This window comes from Camelus bactrianus, chromosome 8 (assembly GCF_048773025.1).
Source record: "Camelus bactrianus isolate YW-2024 breed Bactrian camel chromosome 8, ASM4877302v1, whole genome shotgun sequence".
Classification (NCBI taxonomy): Eukaryota; Metazoa; Chordata; class Mammalia; order Artiodactyla; family Camelidae; genus Camelus; species Camelus bactrianus.
Window position 1 is genome coordinate 89,791,104 of NC_133546.1, and position 5,000 is coordinate 89,796,103.

At 58.0% G+C, this 5,000-nt stretch overlaps 1 long non-coding RNA gene across 1 annotated transcript in view; it reads left to right on the plus strand.

Moving 5' to 3' along the window:
- The window catches only part of LOC141578418 (uncharacterized), a 6,729-nt gene extending 2,879 nt beyond the window's left edge, over window positions 1-3,850 (plus strand). Inside the window, exons 1-2 of the long non-coding RNA XR_012508813.1 lie at window positions 1-772; window positions 1,024-3,850. The exon at window positions 1-772 is cut by the window's left edge and continues 2,879 nt beyond it. This is a non-coding gene — a long non-coding RNA (uncharacterized LOC141578418). The remainder of the gene's footprint in view (window positions 773-1,023) is intronic.
- Window positions 3,851-5,000: the final 1,150 nt, after the last annotated feature.

The window sequence follows — 5,000 nt, forward strand, 5'->3', positions numbered from 1 at the left end:
TTCCAAAACTCGGCTCCTTCTTAGTCTTGGTGGCGCGAGTTCTCTGAGGTACCGGGGCAGATATATAATATCTGCCTCAGGCTGAAAACGAGTCTCAGTCCTGCCTAGGAGGTTGCAGAGCCCCCGGGTGCGGATTCGAGTCTCGGCCCCGCCCCCGCTCCCGCCCCCGCCCGCGCGCTGCGCGCCGCGCGCCAGGGGCTATGGCGGCTGTGGCTGCGCCCCGCCTCTCTTCTCGCGAGAAGGGCCGGTGATGGCGCCGCGGGTCTGAGGAGATGGAGGCTACGGCGCCCCTCTCCCCAGGGCACACCGGCCGTGTTGCTTTGCCTTTCTTTCCCCGTAATGGACGGGTTGGGGGGGCGGGTTGTTCTGCTCTGTATCCCCTCCCGGCCACGGCGCGTGGTGCCGCCGCCACGGTCCTCTGCCCGGCTCGTGCGGCCTGTCCCGGCCCCCGGCTGCCGGCCTGCGACTCGGGCTGGGTGTCGCGGGGACCCTCTGTGCCCGTTTCACTTGGGTCGGTCGGTCAAGGGGCGCTCCGGGCAGATCTGAGACTCGGAGGCTCCCCCACCGTCCCGTCGGCCTCTCCGTTGGAGACGGGGAGGTCTGGCGAACGAGCCCTATTCCTCCTCTGCCGGTCCCTCCCGCACTGTTTTGCTTTTGACTCTTTCTTTTCTCCTTTTCTCCTACCAGAGTTTGGGCGTCTTTGTCTTTCGAAGAGGGCGGTGTTCTGTCGGAGTTCCGCAGGTGGTCTGATTGGCCGAGTGGGTCCGTCGATGTGAGTTTTGGTGTATTTGTGGGAGAGGGTGAGCTACGAGCGTCCTTCTACTCCGCCGTCTTGCTTCTTCTCGGGTTATTTTTGAAGAGTAGGTGCTGGGGATTGAACCCTGGACCTTTATTTTTTCCATGCTAAGCATGGGCTGTACTGCCTGATCTCTAGACCCTCCCCACCGCAACCCCCCCCTTTCCCACCGCCTCCATAGTACTCGATGAATCTCCTACCTAGATATCTATGCTTCCTTGGAATAGGGCCGTCGTTTTCTTCATCGGATTGATGCACGTCTGTGGATTCGTCTCGTTTCTCTCCACTGCGGTGGGTGGCATCGGGGCGTGGGGTGGGGTGGAGTGGCGTGGGCTGGGAACAGTTCTTCACGTGTAGAGGTGGAGCGGAGCGATGAGGATGGTGACTGTTTCCCCGAGTGCTCGCGCCGGGTGATGGAGGCCTGTGGTCTGACTTGGAAGAGGACTCGGGTGACCAGAACAGAGCCCGTGTGGGGTCGTTGTGGAGGGAGGAACTCCACCCCCCCCCCAGCCCCAGCCAAGGCACTCGTACCTCATCGAGGGACGGTCGGCCGAAAACAAACGAAAGCTGTCAGAGGTTTGGGGGTGGGGGTGAAGGGGTGTGTGTGTGTGTCTGTGTGTGTGTGTGTGTGTGTGTGTGTGTGTCTGTGTGTCTGTGTGTCTGTGTGTCTGTGTCTGTGTGGTGTGTGTGTGTGGTGTGTGTGTGGTGTGTGTGTGTCCCCGTTCCCCGTACCACGGTCTCTGGTCGAGGCCCCCCCGAGCGGAGAAACGCACGCCAGGCCGTCCGTGCTCCTGGTTGTCCGGCCGCGTGTCCCTGCCACCCAGAGATCCCGAACCGTCCCGCTCGCTCCCCTGCCATGTGCCATGTGCCATGTGCCATGTGCCACCTGCCTGTCGGCCGGGCGCTATTTTAGACCCTGCGAAGAAGTCGACCGGATGGACGGGCCGGGCCGGGCCGAGCCGAGCCGGGCCGAGCCGATCTGAGCCGAGCCCGTCCAGGCTGGGGTGGGTGGTGCTGGGTTCAGAGGAGTGGGGTACAAGCGGGAGGCGGGCGTCGATGGAGGGGAGGGGGAGGGGGAGGGGGAAGGGAGAGGAAAGGGGAGGGGAGGGGGAGCAGGGATGACGATGGTCTGGGGCTTGGCGTGTGGGGTGGGGGTGGGAGGGATGGTAGCCATCCTATGACTTTCTCTCCCTACCCCGCCTTTTGCAAGTCTGTTCGAGTGACAAGGTGGTGCTGGTTTCTGGCTGGTGCACACCATAGTGATTCTGTTCTTCTTTTTCCTGGTCTTTTTCAGGAACCCTCGTCCCGAGGGACTGAATCTAGTGCCCTGTGCTGCGCGGTACGACCTAGGGGTCGAATCTGCCAGGAGAGGACTTACAAGGATTTCGAGGATCCTGGAAAACTGCTACCATCCAGAATCCTACATGGATGTTCAAGATCTTGTGGATGGACGGACGGACGGAAGACGGATCGAATGGAGGCCCCGCCCCATCCCCTGGACCCCTTGGCCCAGGAGGATCGTGATGGGTCTGGAAAGGACTCTTCCGACGAGGGTCTCGGGATGGACTTTCTCGGTCTGCGGAAGGTGTTTCTGCACAAAGAGGAAGAGAGGGGCGTTCTCGGCCAGAGAGCCCGAACCGCCTCCTTTCAGGGATCCGCTCCAGTCAGGGTTGGGGTCGGGGTCAGAACGCAGCCACCGACAGCTCCCCTCCCTCGTCTTGGCTCTCCAACTTGGGAAACCCTCCTCCCTGCCCCCTCACCCATCTTCTCGTCAGCCGGCCTCCAGCTTCCCCGTGCCAACCACCTCTCTCATGCTGCCGGACTTTCCTCCTCCTTGGGCTGCCAGGAAGCTCTCCCGCTCCTCCACGTGCTTTGGCTTGGAATCCCTGACAAACACAAGCGGTGCTGGTGGGCGGGGCCGTGGGCGGTGGCAGAAGGACTCCCTTCATCTTGTGGGAGCGATTTTTATCTCCATAGAGGTGGCGATTGAGAAAACACATAAAATCACTCAGAAGAATACCCATGTGTAGTATCCCTGACCTAGATCCGTGTCTGTCTGTCTGTCTGTCTGTCTGTCTGTCTGTCTGTCTGTCTCTCTCTCTCTCTCTCTCTCTCTCTCTCTCTCTGCCTCTCTCTCCATTTCGCTATTCTCTGTGTGTGTGTGTGCGCGCGCGCGCATGCGTGTCTGTCTGTCTCCCTTGTCTCTCTTTCCTCTCCTCTCCCCTCCTCTCCTCTTCCCTGTTCTCCCCCCTTCCCCCTCACCCCTCCACTCCTCTCTTCTCCCCTCCACTCCTCTCCTCTCCCTCTTCTCCTCTCCCCTCGCCTCTTCTCATTTCCCCTCCCCTCCCCTCTTTTCCCTCCTCTCCTTTCCTGTCCTCTCCCCTTTTATCCCTCCTCTCCTCTGCTCTTCTCTCTCTCTCTCTCTCTCTCTCTCTCTCTCTCTCTCTCCCTCCCTCTCTCCCTCTCCCCCCCTTCACTTCCCTCCCTCCTCCCTACCCCCCCAACCCCTACCTTCACAGGGCCTCATAGATTGCAATCGGTTTCCATGAAATGTGATGAAGAGGGAATGAATTTTAGAATGATATCCCCATGCCATCGAATCCTTCTTCCCCAGGGATAGCGACTTATTTGTGGTCGTGTTTGTTTTTGTTTTTCTTGTTGTTGTTTTGGGGCGCATCGAGGGCGCAGGAGGCGTTGGGAGTGAGGGTGATGTTTCTCTTTCTGTCTGTCTCCTCCTTAGGACGGATTTTAAGAGGAGGGAGGACTCACAGAAATCTACCATCTTGTCTCGTACTGCAGCTGTGTTTGAGCTTCCTATACGATCTGGGCGGAACACTCCCCACCCTCACCTCAAGCCGCCATTGCCGCCCCCTCAGCCCCCTGCACCCCCGTCCAGTCCCACACTTGGGGCGGTGGTTGGGCATGGGGGGATGTTGGCGGGGTGGTGGTTGGTGGGGGGTGGGGTGGTGGAGGAAACCAGAAAACAGACCACTGTGGCACGTGGGTGACTGGGGCTTCAGGGTGAAGGAGGATGAATAAAATGGCCGGAATTAGGCTAACGGATTATTGCTTCTTTTTTTGGCGGGGGGGGGAGGGGAGGATCATTAGGTCATTCATTCATTCATTCATTCACTCATTCATTTGCTGGGGGGGGTGTCATTCGGTTTCTTATGCTCGCCCTGAAAACGGTCAACTGTCCTGACTGACTGGTTGCTGCTCACGGTTCCAGGCCTGTTGTTGAAACTGGAAGCTATCGATCTTACTGTTTCTACTGTATTTCACTCATTGAAAGTCATCATCATGCTGGGTCTCTGAGTCTTTCTCCGAGGAGAAGGTCGGTCACGGGACTAATGACCTGACAAAATAGCCTGAGTGACCAAGAAGGCCACACCTTGAGTGCTTATGAGATAACGAGATCTAACCACCAGCCTCTATAGAATGGGTCACCTGGAGGCATCGTGACACCATTCTGAGTCTTCTGATGAGAAAACGATTCTGTGGATGGTGATCGATGCCCGATTGTTTGAGCTATGGCTCTAGAACCACCCCACCCACTCCATCCCCAAGGTGGGTACACAGTTTTGAAGACGCTAGCCTGCTGTGAATCCCCTTTGCCCGGCAGAGCGATAAAATGGCCTCTTTGCTTCTAAGCTCCAAGACCTTGTCTCTGGATTCTTGGGCTCGTCGGGGACGGGGGCCGATCTTTTGGCAACAAGCGTGCTTCAGAAACAGCGGATGCCCGAGAAGGACACTCTGCCTCTCCCTCTTCTTCCGGGCCTGAAATGGGGAGGAAAAAAACATCGCTTCCCCTGGAAGCTGGAGTCCGGAACCCGCCATCCGGAGGGACTTCTGGCTTGGCCTTCTCCTGGGGTGGGGGGGGGAGGGCACGCCACTGCACGTGTTCTTTGTCAATTCCCTGTTTCTCTCTTCTCGAGTTATCTCTTTGGGACGGCTCCCACACTGGGTGAAAACAGACAGACAGGCTGGTATGTCTCCCTACCCCACCCTTCGCCCCCAAATGACTGATCTCCTGTCCCATCAGAATCACCACTTGTTTTCCAACGTGGCTTTCTTGGATCCTGGAGGACTTGTAAAGGAAAAGCCCAGCTGGGCTAACAAGCTAAAGTCACAAATCTAAGTGTGATAAGTGTCCGTTTACTGATCTAAGTTCTGCTGGGCTAACTCGTAAATCTGAAGTTTAGTG